The 25,036-nt window shown below is 37.0% G+C and overlaps 1 protein-coding gene across 4 annotated transcripts in view; it reads right to left on the bottom strand.

Annotated features, from left to right (window-relative positions):
- The window catches only part of LOC127445184 (ADAMTS-like protein 1), a 215,534-nt gene that overhangs the window by 174,898 nt on the left and 15,600 nt on the right, over positions 1-25,036 (bottom strand). The gene's annotated exons all lie outside the window — the stretch shown is intronic.

Raw genomic sequence — 25,036 nt, 5'->3', positions numbered from 1 at the left:
CCTGCGATCACTGAGGAAACGGCAAATGGCAGATGCAGAGATCAAAAAGACTTAGCATTTGACATTTCACCAACATGATCAGCTATCCTATTACACTTTCAACAAGTCAGTACACTTTCAACTCAGTACAATCACAGAGATAGCATGATTCCTCTTGACTGACAAATCAGTGGGCTCTGTCATAATGTCAGTGTCCTTCAGACCATGAGAGGGTTACATTACTGGTAAATCAAGACAGAGAAAAGAATGTGGCTATGTATAAGGCACACTTTGAGTAAGGTATCCCTATCAGAAACTACAGGTTAAAACATCTTATATTTCAAACTGATCATTTGGAGATTAGGTCCCTCTCATCACAGTATTTCACGCTTTCACTATCACTGTGTGTGCGTTTGTAAGGGGTGCTACAGAGCAACATCATGTGTTTAAGGGGTGCTACAGAGCAACATCACACAACAGAATAATGTTACTCAGTATGTTGAAGAGGAGACCATCACATAAATATGAGCCATAGGTTTTAAGTGACTTTATGTGTCTATTCCATCCTAACCGACAAGGAAAAAGAGACTGATTTGGAATGCTCTATATAGCCAGCAAATCCACGTGCCACACAAATAGCACTACTCACACAAAAAGCACAGGAGACTGATAATTGATTTCAAAACAGGTAATGTGAGAGGATTGATGCAATACTCAATTGAGCATAAATATACACAGCACACAGTTTTCTTTCAGTTTTCAGTATTAAACTTCTTTTCGATCCTTTTCAGTATTGAGTGTATCAAAAGATTGCTTTAAGACTATAAATACTTCCCCTAAAATGTAATAAGAAATGAGGGGGGCTTCCGGTTTGCTTTTGCATGGAGTAGATGTGTTTTTGAGACTCCACTAAAATCTCTACGAAATGTCCTAATTACATCAGGTTAATTCATGTTACCTATTTATTGTAACTTTAAAAATCACAACCCACCATGACAAAGCCAAACAAAGCCAAGAAAATGGAGAAAGGAGCAGAGGAAAACAAAAATACTGCCAATGCTACGGATGTAGCAGAGGCTAAGTCTGTGCCGACCACAAACGAGGACCTTATGACTGCAATCAACACCTCAAACAAGACAATGGGACAAAGATTCAATGATCTCTCTTCAACAGTTTCTAATTTGTCATCGGCATTGTCTGACATGACAGCTCGAGTCAAGGAAACTGAAGAAGCAGTGCAGGCACACGAAAGCCATATAGAAGCGCTGGAGAGGCAAAATGCCAAGTTGACGGCTGAGGCAACTCTAGTGCAGGCAAAGTTGGAGGATATGGAAATGCACTCTCGCAGGCATAATATTCGCATCAAAGGGATCAAAGAGAAGATGGAAGGTGGTAAGCCCTCAGAATTTGTCAGTACGCTGCTTTCAGAACTACTAGGGCATGATCACTTCGAGAAGCCCATCTGAATTTTCACTGCCACACAGGAGTGTGAAACCATCCGTCGGCAACAGACCCAGGTCTATCATTGTCAGATTACATCATCTCCCTGTGAAAGAACTCGGGTTACGACTGGCCAGGCAAAAGGCTCCACTTCGCTACGATGGAGACGTAGTGCAGATATTTCCAGATCTGACATCCGGAACGATGAAGAGGAGGCAGGACTTTAACGGCATCAGAAGTAAATGCAAGGCAAGAAATAGAAGATGCGGCTTCAAGTAACCTGCGAAATTCATTGTGACAGTTGGGGAAGAGACAAAGACAAGTGTTGATTAATCGGTTAGACAATGATACAACTACAATCAGGAAAGCGTGGGAAGAAGACTTAGGTTTAGATATTCAGGAGGAACAATGGGAAGAATGTTTACAGAATGTAAAAACATGCTTAATAAATGTAAGACATAACATAGTTAAATTTAAAACTGCATAGGCTTTACATGTGTAAAACTAAACTACATTCACCAATCAGCCAGAACATTAAAACCACCTGCCTAATATTGTGTAGGTCCCCCTCATGCCGCCAAAACAGCGCCAACCTGCATCTCAGAATAGCATTCTGAGTTGCTATTCTTCTCACCACAATTGTACAGAGCGGTTATCTGAGTAACCGTAGACTTTGTCAGTTTGAACCAGTCTGGCCATTCTCTGTTGACCTCTCTCATCAGCAAGGCATTTCCGTCCACAGAACTGCCGCTCACTGGATGTTTTTTTGTTTTTGGCACCATTCTGAGTCAATTCTAGAGACTGTTGTATGTGAAAATCCCAGGAGATCAGCAGTTATAGAAATACTCAAACCAGCCCATCTGGCACCAACAATCATCCATGCGATTATATAATCAGCCAATCGTGTGGCAACAGCGCAGTGCTTAAAATCATGCAGATATGGGTCAGGAACTTCAGTTAATGTTCACATCAACCATCAGAATGGGGAAAAATGTGATCTCAATGATTTGGAGCGTGGCATGATTGTTGGTGCCAGATGGGCTGGTTTTGCCAGTAAGAGTAAAAGTGTGTCAATCTCGTAAAATAGCAGGGTCCGAGTAATAGAGAGAAAAATAAGTATTTATAAAGTCATAATCAGCCATTAAAGTCATGATTTGAGTGAAAGTGAATAAAACACACAGTTCCTGTAGCGCCTCCAGTGTTCATTTCACCTGGAAATTGCAGGGAATTGTACCTGGAGACATGTATAACAAGTTTTGCAAAAATGTATATAGAGTCACGTTTTCACTATGAGACCAGGCTGCACTGTAAAGTACAAGTAAATGAATCCCCTTTTTTCTACATGAACATGCCCATTGAAGTCAGTGGACGCACAGCCCATTCAGTGCTACTGAAGCTGTGCTTCAGTGGCAGTGTATGGCAGATATATCTGTTCCATAAAAATTAATGCCGCAAAAGATCTGCTCTAAATAGAGCTGGGTGATATGTCTTAAAAATCATATCTTGATATGTTTCAGCCTATTGACGATATTCAATATATATCTCAATAATTATGTATTTGCCCTAAAATCAAAAGTTTTTATTTTTTTTATCCGAGGAACCATAATTTCATCTAAACAGCCATTGTAGCCAAGTAGATTCAATATATTAAAGACATTAAATTATAATATAATAATTAATTTTTCATTAAATAAACACAAGGGAGAATGAAATTCAATAATTTTCATTATGCACTGTATATTTATACTTCATATACAATGATACATAGTAGCTTAATAAAAAGCATTATTTACCATCAAATGTTTTTACTAAAACCCCAATTTCATTAAAGTTGGGACAGTATGAAAAATGCTAATTAAAACAAAAAGGAGTGATTTGTAAATTTTATTCACACTTTGCTATATTGAAAGCACCACAACTAAACATTATATGATGTTTATCCTTGTGAATTTCCTTGTTTTTTGAAAATGTACAGTAATTTCAAATCAGATGATTGCAACACTCCAAAAAAGTTGAGACAGGGGCAATTTAAGACTAATAGCAATTTGACGAGTTGAAATAACAAGAGCAACAGGAGATGTTAAACAGATGAGGCAACCGTGTCACAGTATATAGGGAGCCTCCAAAAACAGCTTAGACCTTGAAGAGCAAGGATCATATGAGACTTGTCAATTTGCCAACAGATGCTTCAGCAAATAATCCAGCACTTTGAGAACAATGTTTCCCAAAGACAAATTGGAAGAATTTTGGGCATTTCACCCTCTACAGTGCACAATATAGATAAAAGATTCAAGGAATCTGGTCAAATCTTGGTGCGTAAAGGGCAAGATGAAACCCACTTCTGAATGCACGTGATCTCTGATTCCTCAGATGTCACTGTCTTAAAAAACATCATTCATCTGTAATGGATATCATGAACATGGGCTTGGGATAACTTTAGTAAACCTTTGTTAGTCAACACCATTCGCCACTGCATCCACAGATGCAAGTTAAGACTTTACTATGCAAAACAGAAGCCCTACATCAACACTGTCCAGAAGCACTGCCAACTTCTCTGGGCTCAGTCTCATCTAAGATGGAAAGGACAACAGTGGAACTGTGTTTTTTGGTCTGAAGAGACCACATTAATTTGTATTTTTTTTTTAAAACAGAGCCATTGTGTTATCTGGGCCAAAGAGGAAAAGAACCATCCAAGCTGTTATTAGCATCAGGTCCAAAAGCCAGTGTCTGTATGGGCCATGGGTGTGTCAGTGCCCATGGCATGGATAACTCGCACATCTGTGAGAATACCATGAATGCAGACAGATATTTACAAATTTTGGAGCAGCATATACTGCCATCCAGCACTGTCTTTTCCAGGGACGTCCCTGCATTTTCCAGCAGGACAACTTCAAACCACATACTGCCCAGATTACAAGTGCATGGCTGTGTAAGCAGAGTGTGGGTGCTAGATTGGCCTGCCTGCAGTTCTGACCTGTCTCCAACTGAGAATGTGTGGCGTATTATGATGCACACCATACGGCAACGAAGACCCCGTACAATTGTGCAGCTAAAGACCTACATAATGTATGATTAGGGGAAAATTCCACTTTCTAAACTTAACAAACTTGTGTCTTCAGTGCCCAAATGCTTAATAAGTGTTATTAGAAGAAATGGTGATGTTTCACAGTGGTAAACACTCGACTGTGCCAATTTTTTGGGAGCGTGTTGCAATATCTGATTTGAAATTACTGTATATTTTCAAAAAACAATTAAATTCACAAGGAAAAACATCATATAATGTTTAGTTGTAGTGCTTTCAATATAGCAAAGGGTGAATATCATTTACAAATAACTCCTTTTTGTTTTTATTAGCATTTTTCATACTGTCCCAACTTTTTCGGAATTGGGGTTGTAATAAATTTTTGTGAATGAACAAGGTGTGAAAAGCTACTTCACTCACTTATTTTTGAAACCGAGCTGAACACTGAATAATACTAAATTATTACAATGGGATACATTTATCTGTCTTTAAATCACAGCCTTTTGTGGATTAATAATCACATATGACCAACTTGCTTATTTTGATTAATTGTGCAGACCTGATTGATCGTGAAATTAGTCTACTGATGCGCTCTTTATGAAACATAATGGCTAAATGAAAGCACATTAAAATCATTGCAATTTTCACGATATTGGTAAATTTTACATCATCAGCAAAATTATCTTGATTATATCATCAATATTCGCCCAGCCCAGCACTAGCTCTAAATGCATCATCTTGGGTCCTGCCCTGGTACCGTACTTCTCTGGGAGTCTAACAAGCTTCATGAAGGCAGTTTACAAGAAGCAAATAGAATCTGATTGCTTATTAGACATTAGGCTTTTAATCATTATATTTATGTCCCACCTGGAAGCCTGGCTTCTCTACATGATTGGTCGAGATCTAAAATGGGTGGTATGTGTAACAAATAGCCAATAATTTAATGCTTGACTTACATGATGTAAAAGCACTACTGTCGAGCAAAGTGTTCGGTGGCTCTGAGATACACGTGCAGTTAATTGCAGTTTGATATAACATTTATTTTGCTTTTATAGTTGGATATTTTGCCTATAGGCACTTTAAACAGTGGCAAAATAGTTTTGAGCAGAGTTAATTATTGTCGTTAAGACATTTCACTGTTTGAGTCATAGTTTAAGTACCTTTTGAGAGCAACATTGCAGACAACACAATCAATAGTCTGTGCTTCCCCACTTTTTAAAATCACCAGCCACCACTGATTAAAAGTATATTTATAATGAACATCATCGCTAGCTTTATCCATCATCTTAGATTTATTTTTTACAGAGCTCATCACAGTGCATTCTGGGATTGCCTTCTCAGTCAAGAATAAATAAAACGCTGCCTTTGAGATAGCAAAAAAAAAAAAAGATATCTTAGGAGATATGTTTGTTTCCTACCTTTTAGTGCCAGTTTTTGCAGGTATGCTTGGATGTAAACAGCGCCTTCACATTTTAAATAAATAACAGCACTTTGATGCATTCACATACATGGTTTTACAAACTTTGCAGTTCAGTTTCAATAATTGGTGTTTTTGGGAAGAAGTTATGAGTTATAGAGTAAACTCCTTTATTTTAAAAGATCAATGAAAATTGTTCTTCTCATTATATGACCCTGAAAAGTGCAGACCAAGGTTTCAGATAGAAAGGAGGGCAATTTAAGCAGACAAATAAGCAGCTTTATTGTTAAGTGGAAGACACTGAAGCATTTGTTGAAATAGAATTTTCAGGGGCACAAAATTCTCTAGGGTACTTTTCCCCTCAACCAGTACAATCTCTGTTCCAAGGGATTATTAAAAGAGTCTGCAATCTTTAAAACCACCCAGTCTATAAAAGTAATGCCTCTAGCAGGTGTACATGTACTGTATGCTCTGTTAATCTTAAAGAGTGAGGTGGGCAGAAAAGGGAATTACGGGTCACTGCTAGGGGAAGAGTCTCACACCAGGCAGGTTCTTGAAGCTCAGGATTATGGAGGAGTTCCTTGATATAAGGAAAAGGATCCCTGTCATCCCCTCTCTCTCAGGGGACTCGGTTACCTGGTCAAGAGGTTCAGACCACCTCCTGCACATCTGGTCCAGGGAAAGCTTTTAGTGAATTTAGTGAGTCACAAAGAAAATCTTTCCCATAACATGGTGTCTCATGGTGAGTGCCTTTATTTTATTTGTGTGGACTATGAAATATGATACTTTGGCCATACCTGTATTTGACCTTTACTGTGATCCACACATACCTACTATGTGGTGCTTCCCACAAAACACTGTGGATTAGTGGATGACTGCTCTACCATGAATCTCTATTATTTATATTTTCCACATCAATGGATGAAGTAATGAAAAAAGATTTTAAATAATACTATATCAGTGACTTTGTAGAAGCCCACAGGAAAGACAATCACAAATTAAATCTGTCGAATATCTCAGACTGCAATGAGATGAAACAGTGACATGCACAGACCCTAGCAGGGACAGGGACAATTTCTTTTTTTTTTTTTTTTTAATGAGTAGTAATTATATATACTTAACAAATTTCGTTGTCTTTTGAGAACTTTTCTTGTATTATATACTGTACACAATTTTTTTTTTTCTTTATCACAAGTAATATTCTGTTATATTTCTCATAAAAAAGCACCACGGTATTACATTTATTTGTTTATTTATTTATTTTCAGACATGGTCTGTGTTAACCCCACATATATGGCATGTGTCATAGTAAAACCATGATATTTTGACGGTATCATCAATGAATATAATAATCATTTAGTACCATGGTATTACCCTGGTAACGGCACAGTGTCTTTTTTAATTTTTTATAGGGCTAATGTTTTTCTTGTCTCATCACTCTTTTCACTTTCTCTCATCTCTGCTCCCTCACTTCATCTTCTCTTTATATAATTGACACTTCTTACATTACTTTCATAATTGAAACTACAAATCCAAATAATGGTAATACTATGGTGCTATGGAAAATGAATCTTTTCTAGATGGGCCCTTCCACAAGTTAGCAAAGGGCACATTCATACAGTAATGCCTTATTTCCTTCAGAGTACCCATTTCAAGGTCTCTGCACTTTGGAGTTAGTAGGGCATAAAGAGGATCACTTGCGATTGGAATCTGCCCCCAATCTGCTGTAGCGTGCTGTTAAAGGCACCTCTGCATAATTTTCTTTAATACGCCCGCGATTTATAAACAAATCTCATAATAACACATTATTACTGTTATTGTGAGATTATTCAGAGATACTGATTTGTTTAAAGTAACTATTTTAATTTAATTATTGAAATTTCTTCCCTTTTTCTAGATGACCCAAAGGGCCCCTTTAGATTTGTGAATCTAAAGGAAGGGGAGCCCCTGCTGCTCCACTTCTGTGTACATCATAGAGATGAAATGATAAGCAAATCATGGGTTTTTCTGAAGTCTTCTGCTTCTAAAATGTTTCTGGGTTCCTGACAAATAATGTTGTCCGGGGTGATAAAAATGAGAAATCTTTAAAATATTTAGATTAAAACACAGATAACAAGTTTGTAGAAATGTAATCTTTGTGTCCAATTTAGTTTCATAAATTTTGAAAAACATTTATAGCATTTATAGCAACCACAGAATTTAACTAATGACTTTAAAAATGTCAAGTGGCGTAACCATCAGGTAAAAGGTATTGAAGTACTTTCCATGTACCATGAGTGTACACAACTTAATAATTCATTTTAAAATACTTTTTGAAACACATTTTTCAAGGTATTTTTTTTATTTTTATTTAATAATTTTAGAATATCAAGAAGTTTTCTCAGGGTTACACCACATGGCCTGAACAAAATGTGCCTTTTAATAAAAATATCAGATTTTCTTTTATAAACTTCACACTCATTCTAGGGGGTCTAAAAGGGTCCTCATGGTTTATTGTTTTTGTCAACTTAATCAACAAAATAGCAACATACATGTTGAACCGGGACACATCCAGGATCAATGCCCGGTGATGCGCCATCTTCAATTGCTCGAGGTCCCCTTCGAAAGAATTGGCATTGACCTCGTCGGGCTATTAGAACAGACGGCACGGGGGCATCGCTTTGTATCAAGTCTTGGTGGATTATGCAACGCGATACCCTGAAGCAGTGCCCCTGCAAAACATTTCAGCATACAGTGTTGCAGAGGCACTCTTTAAAATCACCTCCCGAATTGGGATCCCGAAAGAGATCCTAACTGATCAGGGCACCTTGTTTATGTCACGTACACTCCACACTACTGGGGATTAAGTCGATCCGCACCAGTGTTTATCATCCTCAGACAGATGGCCTGGTCGAGCGATTTAATCGGATCCTTAAAAATATGGTTCCGAAGTTCATACACGAAGACGCACAAAAAGTGGCTAGAACCTGTTATTTGCAGTACGAGAGGTCCCACAAGCCTCCACGGGATTTTCCTCTTTGAATTACTTTACGGCCGCAAGCCTCGCGGCATCCTAGATGTTCTGAGGGAAAATTGGGAGGGGGGACCTTCAGAGAGTAAGAATTAAATTCAATTCGTTCTGGACCTGAGAGCAAAACTCCACACATTGGGGCAACTAACACAGGAGAATTTGCTCCAGGCCCAGGAACGGCAGTCCCGGCTGTATAACAGGGGCAATCAGCTATGGCAACTCTCAGAGGGAGATAAGGTTCTTGTGTTATTACCCACATCGAGCTCCAAATTGTTAGCCAAGTGGCAAGGGCCTTTTGAGGTCACACAGTGAGATAGGGAAGTCGACTATAAGGTAAAATGAATGGATAGAGGCGGAGCACAGCAAATTTACCACATGAATCTCCTAAAACCGTGAAGAGAGGTGGTACCCATGGCTTTGGGTCAAATCACCCCAGCTCCCTGTGGAGACCACCACTCACCGTCCCAAGTCAATGAGGTTGCCAGGTTTCAAAATGAGTTTTCTGATGTGTTTTTGTCTCTACCTGGTCATACAAATCTCATAGAACACCACATTGAGACGACTTTAGGAGTGGTGGTAACGTTCCCACCCCTATCGGATACTGGAACACAAGACAAAATTGGTCCGTAAAGAGCTCACGGCCATACTCGATATTGGTGTGATCAAGGAGTCTCACAGTGACTGGGCCAGTCCGGTGGTTTTGGTACTGAAGTCCGACGGGATAGTCCGGTTTTGTGTGGACTATAGAAAAGTTAACGCGGTGTCTGAATTCGAGGCATACCCAATAGGCGTTTACACAAGTGAAAGCTGTCGGACACGGGGTTGGGGGCTGTATTATCCCAGGTAGAGAGGGGGAGGAGCGCCCCATGCTGTACATTAGTCGGAAGCTCTCGGTGTGGTAGCGGGCCGGACAGTGAGTTAGGATTTACACCTGTGCTAACAACTGTTTGTATTCCCAGTGAGCTGTGACACAGAGATAAAAGGGTAGGAGACAGCAGCAGACAAGAGACAGAGCCGAGCGTCAAGCATGTGTGTGTGTGTGTTATTTAAGAGTATTCCACTGAAAAGCGAGGTTTTGTGTTAAATAGAAGACTGTGATATTAGAACGAAGTACGCCGTCTCCCGCTTCCTCATTTCCTGAAACTATGGGATTTGTTACAGCGCCATTGTATAGAATACAACTGCATAAAGATTCTTCATAATTCTCATCTTGTGCTCCACAGAAGAAAGTCATACAAGTTTGAAATGACATGAGTAAATGATGACAAAATGTTCATTTTCGGATGCACTATCCCTTACAAGAACAAAAATTAATTGGAAATTGAATGGACATTACAGTTTGCAAACACCACATACTTGCATACCAATTAAAATCAAAATATACCAAGTGCAAATACAAATGAAAAATCTTGAATGACTTTTATTGATGCAAATGCATTCTTGATGTGGAAAAAATACATAATTTCACCATTAACCCCCACACAGAGGATAGATGTTTCTTTAGCAAAACATCCTTTTGGAGGGCAAACTACATGTCATGGAAGCCTGTGAGGGTGAAAGGTCAACAAAAAGCTAGGAAAAGCTGAAGAAGGGCAAGGACAGGAAATGGGCATGGCAAAGGGAAGTGTGTGTTTGACCAAGCCCAATTACTTTTGCACATTTATAGCAAGTACACATGGCAAGCTTATGTTGCAGGAAGCAGCAGTGTAAAACCGTAGCTCATTTATCGTTGTGTTTCATGGCCAATGCATTGGTTTCCTAAACAGTGAAAACTTTGCACTTTGCACAACTCTTCACATCTGAGTGTGAATGTATGTATGCGTAAATACTTAAATGTCACAAGTAGCAATGCAAACACACATGGCTTCACACGCAGAAAGACCTTGGCTGCTAATAACACAGCATTTTGGCAGACATCTGTGAACTTCCTCTCGTCAAGGCAGCTTCATCAGATCAAGGCCTGGAGAAATAAAGTTGACTACCAGCCGGTTGTATTTTCAGTTCGGCTGACAAGAACAGATGTGTCATAATGATGAATTTTTGTTTATTTCCTTCTCTCTCTCAACATGGTCTCTCAAAGTGATTTTGGCCTCTTTTAGCTGTCTAAATGGGAAATTATCTCCACTGAATATTAACTTTTTTGAGCTTAATACTTCATGCCTAAATGGATGTCTACCTGTCATTCCAAGACAAGTGCAACAGTCAGAGACAGGAGAGGGCTTGTGTACAATTAACCTGCTTTTATATTTGATTTCTCTCCACCTTTCTCCTGTCAAACTGAACAAGGTAAATTGCTTAAAAGTTTGTGTGTGTGTGTGCGTTTGCCTCCTCGACTTTACTGAATAGATTTGAAATGTCAGTTACAGTGAAATGTAAAGTATAGCATGAATGACCGTGAATGTGTTTATCAGCCATATGCTTACACTTTTACTGTCTTTTCAACCTTTAAAGGATGATGAAATAATAAAAAAATTATAAAGTTCATATAAATGCCAAACATATTCTTTTATGATGTATTTAACTTTTTATAAGCTATAAGAGAAGGGACCAAGTCAAATGCTTAATATGTCCTGTAGCTGTTCTATGATAAACACACATAAGGATTGCACTATACAATAATTTTTTTACATAAAAGTACACTGCAAGTACACTGTATAATATTTAGTCATTCAAATTGTCAGACCAAAGCACATGGGAGTACATGCACTTAAACGTATATTTTCGCATAAATTCTTGAGAAAATGTGCTTGTTTAGTCTAAGAGAATTCTTTGATGTTTAAATGTGGGGTTCTTGACAGTCCCATGGACAGCAAACTTCCAAAAAGGGCTTTCATTAAACAAGATATTTTCCTCTAAATCTCTTAACCCTGAAAAACACCGAGCATTACTCACACAACATCAAATAATTCAATGGTTAGATATTTCCAGCAGTGCCATTGTTTATGATATATGGCAACCGGTATGAAAGCTACATCCACCAAATCTCTCAGCAGATGACATTATTAGATCATGGCAGGAACTAGATAGACTAAGTGAGCTGAACAATATAGCACAAGTCAGCAGGATTGTATATTTCGGAGTTTCTTCAAGCTGTAAATGTATCACAGCCATTCCTTTAACTACAAAAAAAGCATTTTGAAATTCTTTCAAAAAAGTGATTGGACGTCTTTTCTAACATTCCTGGCATACAATGCCTATGACATATAAAGACTGACTTCACTGTGAATTTGGCAGTAGGTTAAAAGTTCTGCTGCTAAAATCGGTCTGTGCTAATAGAAATTCAAACCACTGCCCCCAGTGGCCAAAGCTGGAAGTGTTGCTAAAAATATGGGCACGTGTGAGCTCCAGTTTCAGGGTGAAATGTCAACAGAGTGGCACTAAAAGAGAGTGATATTTTTAGTTGTAAATTCTGTCATACATTCAACAGGAATGTATATTTTATTAAGCATACCCTTTAACCCAAACCCCAACTCTAAACCTAAAAGGCCATGGGGTAAACATGTAATTTTAGAGCAAAAAATGTATCAGCGTAAGCCATTGTTTTCTGAATGCAACAACCTTCTGGTTTCTCTAAGGTCCTTCACATCTGGTTATCAGTAGCACTGGAGGGAAAGGTGATCACGTTTGTATTCTGATAGCCCCTCAAAAACTAATTGGGCACTGGTTTAAAAGAAAAAACAAAACACTAAAAGAATGCATGGCTACTTTTGAATGGCTGTCAATAGAGAAAGATCATTTGAGATGTTCTGAGATTTTCTGAGATCTGAGCCATGCTAACCAGCCAAGTCCTGTGGTCTTGTGTCTCTACTCTAACAAGCATGCAGTTTTCCCATAAAAAAAATCTCTGAAAATTCCAAAACAATAGAATCACTTTGAACCACTAAACGCACATGACATGGGGCATGAACTGGTACAAACATGAAAAAGAGGTCCTGTATTATGCCTGACAGCAGTGAGGCCAGAAAAGAGGAGTGGAGTGTGAAAATGACAGTTTCAAACGGCCAGTGAACTGGACAGCTACAGGGTAATGGAGAGATAATTGCTTTTCCACACCCCACAGAGAGCTGTTTTTGTTTGTTAAGTGCATGTGTAGGCATGACCATATGTGTGTCAGCCAGCATCACTGTGATCATGTGTTTTCAATATAGTATGTGCACATGAGAGACTTTACAGTCTCAGAAAATACAGTAGATTACATCAGCCTCTGAGGTATGTTTGGCATGGACGGGCGATTAAAGCGTGACAATAACAGAGATAAAAGCAACCCTTACGTCAAGCTCCCTTTTGAAAATGAGACCTGAATATATTTAAAATATTTTCATTACACCAAATAAGTACATTTCTGAACTGCATCTTGTTACAAATTTAACAGCAGGCATTTAGATCGAATTGAAGGGACAGTTCCCTCCCAAAAAGGTAATCATTTACTCACTCTCTTGTCGTTTCAAACCCATACGATGTTCTTTCTTACGTGGCTCACAAAAAATGTAAGGCAGAATGTTTGCCTCAGTCACCAGCAGGGATTAAAAACTAAATGTTTTTCATGTCAGTTCGTTCTGAGCAAAACAGTATTTTTTCATTCTGGTTCAGAAGTTCCTCAGCCCTCTTTCCAAAAGGTTACCAGTTAGAACAAAATAAAAGAATGGTTAATAACTTTCTTTTTAAAATGGCAGTACTCTGTGGTGTGGGTGAAATACCAAATGCAGTGTTGCCAGATCTCGCAAGCGAAACAAGCAACATGGTCTGGAATAACAAGCCCAAAATAAGCCACTTGCCTCCCCAAAATAAGTGAAAATAAGCCAAAATTAAACGGTTATAACCAGCTACCAGCATTTAAAAATAATGTTTTCACACCCAGGTTTTCGGTTATGCTCTGCTAATTTTTGGTTTTCGTTCCTTGAAACGTTTTTAGTCCCTGGTCACCAGTCACTTTCGTTGTAGGAGAAAACGATGCAATGCAATTGAATGGTGACTGAGGATAACATTCTACCCAAACATCTCCTTTTGTGTACTACAGACGAAAAGTCATATGTATTTGGAACAACATGAGGGTGAGTATATGGAGACATAATTTAAATTTTTGGGTGAACTATACCTAGTAATTCTTTTTGCAATCTGTACAGTTTAAGTTATGTTGACAATTCAAAGTATATCTTAACATTGTACTGGCATGACAGCAGTTTCTGTAAATACTATCAGTGCAGCCTTTAGGACCCCCTTACAAGACACGTAAATCAGGAAAAGTTGGTATTCGGACAAATCATTTTTATTTAGACAAACTCCGACAGACCCACAAAAAATAAATAATCTCTATGAACTATTCAAATACACTTCAAAACACACATCATAACCTGCACACTTCTTACATTTGAGGCTGCTCAAAATACCAGCCTCAGTAAAGCACAGCCCATTTATCAAACTGAGATGTGTTAAACCTCTAAACTTCACTGTAAGACCATCTCTTGAGATGTAAGGGCTAACCTTCATAAAAGTCTCCACTCTGGTTCCCACGGCCCTACTATCAGCTGTGGTAGACCACACAGGAGCTGGAGCTTTCTCTGAGACAGACCAGACCCTCTGTAAAAAGGTTCAGGGCAGTGGCTGGAGACTGGGGATCTGTGGTAGCACATGCATAATTTGGGGAGTCAGCTAATAATCCAAATGATCTGTCTGGGAACTGTGCTGCTTGGAAGGAAGACCACACGACGGTCATGAGACTTAACGAGTCATACACTTGTGTTAAGAGTCACAGCGTAAAGTGGTGACTCGCCGAAATATACGTGCAGCTAACATGCCCATGTGAAAATTCAACAAAAGTAAGCTGCTTAAATCCTTGCAAAGCTCAAAACACAACATGTCTCCACAATGGGGCATTTGTGAGCCACAATAGTCATACTTAAATGTCTCCCTATACGCAAGCGCACAATGACTCTCTGTAACAATCTGCAAACAGATTTTACATTAGGCGAAGTCATAAACACAGAAGTGAAGTGTTTTACAGAGTTCACACAGCTGCTGTGGTATTAGTAGGACAGAAGATCTCTGGGATATTTCAAATTGTGGGTCAAATGTCAGGCATGATGGAGAACAGTGATGACTGCTGCATAATGTGGTGGGATAACTGTGCCATAAGAGCATAGCAGAGAATTTATCTTCATTTATCCTGTTTCATGCTCTCCAAGCTACCATGATATCGGCCTTCTTGTAAAGTGGGTCACAAACAGTAAGTTGGACTCTGTTATATCAGTTATATCAGTCATAAGCATGCTTTTGCATTACTGAAGGCTTCACAAATTAGATTTTTAAATATTATGATAATATAATATACATAAATAATATAAAAGTTTATCATTTAACTAAAAATAATTGTTTTCAGAGTTTATAACTTGAATTAGGTTTATTTTCTAAACACAATTGGCATTTTTTGGTTTGTTTGTTTTAAAGGAATATTTTGGGTTCAAAATAATTTAAGCTCAATTAACCACATCTGTGGCATAATGTTTGGTAACACTTTACAATGTCCGTGTTATACACTTTACATGTTACTATTATTAATTACTACAGTAATAAAAATAACAAGATGTAAGTACGAGCCGCTCTACAAACACAGTAAATGAATGAATTTCATTAATTACCTATGTAAATACACAGTAACATGAACACTGTACAATTAAGTGTGACCAATTGGCTATTCCATGAACATTAAAATGCACACCGTTTTAAAAGTTAAGCCACAAGACATAAACATTATAAGTGTTAACATTAGGGATGCACCGATATGGAATTTCTGGGCCAATACGCTACCCGATAACTTGCAGCTCATTGTGGCCGATACCGATAACTGATAATTAAAGGTTTTAATTTTTCATCCTTCAACCTGGAACTGCTTGGTAATTCATTAAATGCTTCTAATTTGGGGGCCTGGGTAGCTCAGCAAGTAAAGACGCTGAATACCACACCTGGAGTCGCAAGTTTGAATCCAGGGCTTGTTGAGTGACTCCAGCCAGGTCTACTAAGCAACCAATTAGGGTGGGTAGAGTCACGTTGGGTTAACCTCCTCGTGGCTGCTATAATGTGGTTCTCACTCTCGGTGGGGCGCGTGGTGAGTTGTGTGTGGATACTTCAATGAATAGCATGAAGCCTCCACACACGCTAGGTCTAGATAACACCCATGTGACAACTGTGGAAAAGTTGTTTTTATATTGGACATTCGTTAGACATTTGGCAGGCAAAGTTGGTGAGTGTTTCTAAAGTGTGAAATGGACAAAGGCTGGTGAAAAACAGATTACTCTGTGGCTATAAAAACATGTGTATCTTTAACCAGATCTAACTTAATATTGTCAAACAAGATAATTAGAAATATATGGTCAAAAAAACAAACATTTAAAGCCATAAATGGCTTATTCCCTAAGATATGTAATGATGTTTTAACAAATGTAATGTAACTGAAATTGCATTTAACTTGTAGCTAACAGAAATAGATGCATGTCAGACCTCCTATTGCACATGTATACACAACACCTTTCCACCTTACATTACTTTTATTTTGGAATCATAACTTTATCCTTTTTTTATCTTTATCGTTTTCATTTTTATTTTCAAATCTATATAACTTCCTGGTCATCTGACCTGATGATGTCACAACACTTATTATATATTTACAAACACCTATAACACATCATACATGACTTGGATTTTGGAAATATGATTTTGTGTTTTATTTATGAATTTTTTACATTTTCAAATCCATATAACTTCCTGGTCATGTAACCTGATGATGTCACACCACCTGTTATATATTTACAAACACCTACACTGGTGGCCAAAAGTTTGGGATAATGTACAGATTTTGCTGTTTTGGAAGGAAATTGGTACTTTAATTCACCAAAGTGGCATTCAAATGATCACAAAGTATAGTCAGGATATTACTAATGTAAAAAACAGCACCATCACTATTTGAAAAAAGTCATTTTTGATCAAATCTAGACAGGCCCCATTTCCAGCAGTCATCACTCCAACACCTTATCCTTGAGTAATCATGCTAAATTGCTAATTTGGTACTACAAAATCACTTGATATTATATCAAACACAGTTGAAAGCTATTTGGTTCATTAACCCTCTGGGTTCGACGGACGCGCCGGTGCGTCCTGCTGGATTTTTTCCTCATAACAGCAGAAACAACTTAAAATACTCTGTCATTTTTGGGCATACAGATAAGTGTAAGACACCATTAGAGACTATAAAGGGTCTACTTTTATTTGTGTACACTCACAATAACAACAAAACCATGTGCTTTTGTACAATAAAGAAAATATACAGGGTGTGCTTTCAGCTGTCTCTGTCTCCGCGAGCATCTTTCTGAAACATGTCACAAAAACGAACTGAAACACCGTGAATACTTATCAGACAAACATGAAACACATGTCTAAAGAAAGCTTAAAATATCTACTTTTAAATAAAACAATTCAAAACTAATATTCTCCTGCAATGTAATCTGTATGAAACAAAGCGATGTGCAGTTTCTCCTGGCTCAGCTAATTATCCCTACCAGCAGAGCGCGGTATTCATACGGTAATGTGCTGAGGCGATCAATGCAAATGGTAAATGCCCCCAACAATGCCTTAAAAAACATCAAGTTCATTCACTTTTCTGTGCGTTTGGAAGATGGCATGCTACACAGGTGAGGACGCTCTTTAGATGGTCCTGGATAGTGACAAAGAGTTCACATTTTCCTCAGAAGAAGAGCGGGAATCCGACGAGGAATGGTTGCATTTTGAAGAGCGACTTGGTCCAGCCGAGGATACAATTTCGGATGAGTAAGTCATTTAGTTTTACTTACATATTAGTTGACATGCTATTTTATATAAACATGTACATATTTTACTAGTTGGACTATTTCCAGAATTGCCAGCCAGGATTCAGATTATTGAAATTTGAAATATGTCCTAATAGGCAAGATTTAGTTACATTTAAATGTTGTTTCAGCTAAAGCAGGTATTTAAATTGTATGCTGTATGATATAAATATGATATGTAATATGATATAAAAATAACATGAATGTTTAGATTATATTTTAACTTTTTTTTATGCTGCCTCATTATCATCAATGAAGCTTGTGCTTGCAAATATCTGTTCAGGTGTAAATGTGTAAAATGTGCTGTAAATATGCCCATATTAGAAAATCAGCATATTAGAATGATTTCTGAAGGATCATGTGACACTGAAGACTGCAGTAATGATGCTGAAAATTCAGCTTTGATCACAGGAATAAATTACATTTTACAAATATATTCAAATAGAAAACAGTTATTTTAAACTGTAAAAATATTTCACAGTATCACTGTTTTTGCTGTATTTTGGATCAAATAAATGCAGCCTTGGTGAGCAGAAGAGACTTCTTTTAAAAACATTAAAAAATCTTACAGATCTATAAACTTTTAAACGGTAGTGTAGGTCTAAAGTTTAAGTAAAGTCTTTATGTAAAGAAAATGTATAGTCAGATTACTTCTATTAACTTAAACTTAATTTTGTGAATAAGCTACAAAAAATACATTCAATCATTAAGTCTCCTCACATTCATCCTCTCTCAGGGGAGGGGTCTTTGTCTCCTCAGGTATGAGTAACATCAATATTCATGATCATCCACACCTCCTCGCATATGGCCTTTCTAACACTAAAAGTGTCTTTAAAAGTTAAATTACTATATTGTTTTGTATGAATGAGTGATCAGGATGGTTTTCACATCATTTTTGTAGCAAAAACTCTAGGCTACAAGATCCAGTTCTCAAAAGTCTTGTGAACCAATGTTTAGTATGTGATATACGGCCTTATTTCAGTGACTTAAAATTTTTGTTTTTCAAAAACCATGCATAAACGTTATTTTCTCAAAAATACAAACATGTACATACATGTTGTTCACATATTATTGTAGCCCAGTTTGTGCTGAATACAGTGTTATCAGACTTTAGCCATTAATATGTTTTTAAGCAACTGAAAAAAGCACAGATGTCAATGCATGTCAAAACTTCTCCAGGGCCCAAAACACCCTCAGACCCCAGAGGGTTAAATAAAGCTTAACATTGTCTTCGTGTTTGTTTTTGAGTTGCCACAGTATGCAATAGACTGGCATCAATATTAGGTCAAAAATGGCAAAAAAGAAACAGCTTTCTCTAGAAACTCGTCAGTCAATCATTGTTTTGAGGAATGACGGCTATACAATGCTTGAAACTGCCAAAAAACTGAAGATTTCATACAAAGGTGTACACTACAGTCTTCAAAGACAAAGGACAACTGGCTCTAACAAGTTCAGAAAGAGATGTGGAAGGCCAGATGTACAACTAAACAAGAGGATAAGTTCATCAGAGTCTCTAGTTTGAGAAATAGATGCCTCACATGTCCACAGCTGACAGCTTCATTGAATTCTACCTGCTCAACACCAGTTTCATGTACAACAGTAAAGAGAAGTCTCAGGGGTGCAGGCCTCATGGGAAGAATTGCAAAGAAAAAGCCACTTTTGAAACAGAAACACAAAAAGGAAAGGTTAGAGTGGGCAAAGAAACACAGACATTGGACAACAGATAATTGGAAAAGAGTGTTATGGATCTTAACGCCATTGAGCTTTTGTGGGATCAGCTAGACTGTAAGGTGTGTGAGAAGTGCCCGACAAGACAGCCACATCTATGGCAAGTGCTACAGGAAGTGTGGAGTGAAATGTCACTTGACTATCTGGAAAACTGACAGCTAGAATGCCAAGGATCTGCAAAGCTGTCATTGCTGCACGTGGAGGTTTTTTTAATGAGAACTCTTTGAAGTAGTTTAAGTAGTTTTGAAATTTTTTTCAAATTGTAATAATTTTTCACGTTATTAATGCCCTGACTATACATTGTGATCAGTTGAATGCCGCTTTGGTAAATAAAAGTACCACTTTCTTTCCATAAGAGCAAAAACTGTACATTATTCCAAAATTTTGACCGCCAGTGTGTAACACATCATACACGACTTGGATTTTGGAAATATGATTTTTGTGTATTTTTTATTAATTAAAACAAATTTGAAATCTGTATAACTTCCTGGTCATTTGACCTGATGATGTCACACCATTTGTAATATATTCACAAACACCTATAACACAATGTACATGACTTGGATTTTGTAAATATGATTTTGTGTATTTTTTATGAATTTTTAAAATTTTAAAATCTATGTAACTTCCTGTTCATGTGACCTGATGATGTCACGCCACCTGTAATATATTCATACACACATAACACATCTTACATAACTTGGATTTTGGAAATATGAATTTGTGTATTTTTTATGAATGTTTTAAATGTTCAAATCCATATAACTTCCTGGTCATGTGACCTAGTGATGTCACACCACCTGTAATATATTCTAATATATTCACAAACACCTATAACACGTTACACGACTTGGATTTTAGAAATATGGTTTTGTGCATTTTTTATGAATTTCTTTAAATGTTCAAATACATATAACTTCCTGGTCATGTGACCTGATGATGTCACACCACATCTAATGCTTTCACAAACACATGCTACCCATAATAATAATAATAACAATAATAATAATAAAAAAGTCCTTCCCATCTTTTGTTTTTGAAATATCCTCCTGAACATTTTGACTTGGTGCATATTAATTTTAGTAGTTGCACTGACAACAGTCACAATGTGTTAGGACTCATTACCTACTTACCTATATACTTACACACTAATACCATATCCTAATAGTTGAATTGTTACAGCTGCAATTGCAGTGCACTCAAACGCCATAGAAAAGAGGGAGAGGAAATCATCTAGTTACGCATGTAACCTCAGTTCCCTGAGATGAAGGGAACGAGACTAGCGTCGCTGACGCTATGGGAAACTCATTTCTCAACGACCTAGTTGAAGACCTTTATACAATAACGACAATTCTAAAATTGACAATGGTGTTTCAGCCCCGCCTCTTTAGGCGCACAGTTGGACGCGGGTGCGAAACCACCATTTCCTCAACTGAGGGACAAGGAGTGTAATGCTCGCACATCAAGCTACATGTTATGGTTGCTTATTAAAATTGTTGATTGCTGCATATTAAATAGCAGCAAAGCAGGCTGAGATGTGGCCTAGTGGGTAGTGCAAGAGCATTGCCACGATTCATTAAGGTAGGCATGCTGGTAACATAAGTTCAAGTTTTAGAAATTAAAATTAATTAAAAAATAATACACATTTTAAACCAAAATCCAAGTCGTGTAAGATGTGTTATAGGTGTTTGTGAGTATAGTGTTTTTTTTTATTTATTTTTTTTATAATGCTTTATTGATTCAATGCCACAAGAACAAGAGGTATTACATATCAACATAATCAAATTAACATTAGCTGCCAGAGAGAGAGAAAAAATAAAGGAAGAAAATTACATACATTTCAATGCTTTCAGAGCATTACATGTTTTCAGTGCTTTTTTGTTTTTTGTTTGTGAGTATAGTGTTTGTGAATATATTACAGGTGGCATGACATCATCAGGTCACATGACCAGGAAGTTATATGGATTTGAAAAAAACAAAAAAAACAAAAAACAAAAGAGAAAACATAAAAAAAATACACAAAATCATATTTCCAAAATCCAAGTCATGTAACATGTGTTATAGGTGTTTGTGAATATATTACAAATGGTGTGACATCATCAGGTCACATGACCAGGAAGTTATACAGATTTAACATTTTAAAAATTTTCTACAAATACACAAAATCATTTTTCAAAAATCCAAGTACTGTATGATGTGATATAGGTGTTTGTGACTATATTACAGGTGATGTGTCATCATCAGGTCACATGACCAGGAAGTTATATGGATTTAAAAATTTCAAGAATTCATAATACACAAAATCATATTTCCAAAATCCAAGTCATGTAAAATATATTATAGGTGTTTGTGAATTTATTACAGATGGTGTCACATCATCATGTCACATTACCAGAAAGTTATATGGATTTGACCGTTTAAAAAAATGCATAAAAAATACACAAAATCTTATTTCAAATATCCAAGTCATGTATGATGCATTATAGGTATTTGTGACTATATTACAGGTGGTGTGACATCATCAGGTCAAACGAACAAGAAGTTAAATGGACTTTAGTATTTAAAAAAATCCAGAAAAAATACACAAAAACATATTTTTTGTAAGATATGTAGCAGGTGTGTATAAATACATTGCAGGTTATGTGAGATCTTTAGGTAAAAAAGCCAGAAATTTAAATAGATTTGTTTTTATTAAAGCATTCAGTTTACATTAAATCGTTATAACAGGGATATAAATCATAAGAAAATTAAAAATGATCTAAATTTAACTTAATTTGTTCACCAATATAATCATTACACATGTAAAAAGAACCACTTTTTAATGTATTCATGGAATAATGTATCTCTTAGATATTTTTTCACTTTTGATGCTTAATCAAATAACATCATAATTACTTTTGCCATTATGATTTACAGTGTTATCTGAACGACACCCAGCATGAACCGCCACTATTTTGCGATTACATACCAATTAACGTTAAAGGAAGGATCGAATGTCTAACAAATATCCAATATAAAAACAACTTTACTGCAGTCATGTAACATACATACATACATATTTTTGTCGCATTTAGTTTATTGCCTAATGAAACAAATAGAATATGGGAAATGCCATCGCTACTTACAGCAGATGACTAAAACCAGCCCTAAAACAATGTTACAAGGTGCAGAGATGTTTAAATAATCCTCACAGAGCAACATGAGCTTGGCTCTCACTCACACAGACATGCTGTGTATGCACACTTGCACTGTCACTTGAGACTGTCTGAGTCTCTCCCTGAAGGAAAGATGCCACATGCAGTCAGAGAATTTCAGCCGCAAGTAAATAAATCACAACAAATTATTGGTGAAAATATTGGTGACAATTCCATTAGATTATCAGTCAATAATATATCGGCCACCAGAGGTGGGTCGTAACGCGCTACATTTACTCCGTTACATTTACTTGAGTAACTTTTTGGGGAAAAGAAATTACTTTTAGAGAAGGTTTAAAAGTGGATACTTCTTACTCTCACTCAAGTAAATTTCTGATGAAATTTGTTTACTTTTACTTTTTCACAATGGCCGGCGTTCCTGTCGTTACATTACTGGGTTTAATTTGAATTAATGCATAATTTATTGAGAGATTATTGAATGGGACTTTTACGAGAGTGGAAGTTCACACAGCTGCATGTGCTGTCACAGACTGTCACTCAAGTCATCAATGCTGTAGCATTAAACTCTTCAAAGTGAAACACTTTCTTCGCTTTGTACAGTGAAAAAAACAATCATGCAATGCCTTCATTTAACACCAAGACAAGCTGATATTTCAAGATTAAAATCACAGCTCCAACTTAAGGCAGCACACTGAGGTACGTTTTGGCTTTGATGCGGACACTGGCTTTTCTGTGTAATGTGATGGTAATTTTCAGGGTGATTCTGTAACTGGGCTCTTATGACATCAGTTTTTAAGTGTACATTTTTAAATCAGTGCAGCAATATATCAGTGTGCTTTGTCCCGCGTCCCGCATGTCATGAGCATTTACGCATTTACCCCGCGCCCCAAAATATTTTTTTGCGGTATTCAGCATTATACCACAAATGCTGTTGATTGAGCTTATAGCTTGTATTGTCTTAAAATAAATCTTTCTTTTTTTTTCTTTGCTTCTCAAGGAAATTTATCTTGTTTTAAAATTGCTTACATATTTATTTCAAGAAAATAGACAAAAGTTACTGATAAAGAAACACTTTTTTTGCAGTGTAATTGGCCTGACTGTTTTTACTGTTGGTTTGTTGGATAGACTTGAATAAAATAGACTTTTCTAAAACTAAAATCTAAAAAGTCATTAGCCATTTAAAATCTATTAGCTTATGTGGAGCGGATGATTTTTTAACAGGTTCTTAAGCAAATAATGCTTCTCATTCACTCTTAAATGTCAGCAAGGTTTTTTATACATGGAAAACTTGGTAATAAGCAGATAAATATGCATACAGTATAAAAATGTGGAATTGCACAAGTGTGTGAAAACGTGTAAGCATGCATACTGTAAGCCACAGTGAACCTGAACCTCTCTCAGCAGTGTTTACACAAAGCATATGCAAAGGGAAGCAACAGATGTGCAAACCACAGGAAGCATCATTAGCCGTGCAAGCGTTCACTGCAGCGAGGCGTGGTGACCCTGTTAGTGCGTAACTGCCCTTTTACACCCCCCCCCCCCCAGCACTTTCCTGCATTCATCCACATGTCAGAATGTATCCCTCCTTTACTGATTACAGTCAACCTTCATTCATTTCTTCAGCATATCGCTATGAAGTGTGTAATTTCTGCACCACTGGCGTCATGAAGCGGAATTGCAAAAATAATCAGAAAGATTTCAGAAAACAGATTTTCCTATTGGTTGTACAAAATGCTAACAAGCACAATGTGAGCACAAGGAACAACTTTCTCAGTGTATACTGTATATAACATCTAACAGTTGAAAAGACTGACCTGACTGACGGTTCTCCGCTGCTTTTTTTTTTTATTCAATTTTGAATGTGAAGTCACCTCAGCTCCCGAGGCATTACGGGATAGTACAGTGTCCAGTGGATGCAAATTTCTCCCTAACTCTTTTACGAATAGTGAGGATTTGGACACCCTACTACATTGACCTACATTTTTTGACATAATCTACAGTATAGCAGGGAATAGTGCTGGGTATTGATACAGATTTCCCGTTTCAATTCAATTCTGATTCACAAGCTCTCGATTCGATTCTGATTTCGATTCGATTCAATTCAATATCGATTCATATGGGTGTATTTCAGTTATAATGTCACTTTTGCTTACATATGAAAGAAATTCTCTCCTAGGGCACCTATTCAGGGGACCTTCTAACGATGTACATTACAAAAATGAATTGGATTTTAGTAGTTTTTATAACAACATAATTTGTACTATTGATAGGTATTTACATTGATTTGTTGAACACAGGTACTGTCTCTTTAAGAAAAAGGGCATTTCTGTAAACAGCGTCTGTAAATGAGTGCATGTTAATGAGAGAGCCTTGAACGACTTTATCTCATCTGTCCAACCTGTGATTAGAATTCAATATTTCTTTTGTTGT

The sequence above is a fragment of the Myxocyprinus asiaticus genome, chromosome 1 (genome assembly GCF_019703515.2).
Source record: "Myxocyprinus asiaticus isolate MX2 ecotype Aquarium Trade chromosome 1, UBuf_Myxa_2, whole genome shotgun sequence".
Lineage (NCBI taxonomy): Eukaryota > Metazoa > Chordata > Actinopteri > Cypriniformes > Catostomidae > Myxocyprinus > Myxocyprinus asiaticus.
This window is presented reverse-complemented; position numbering and strand designations above follow the sequence as displayed.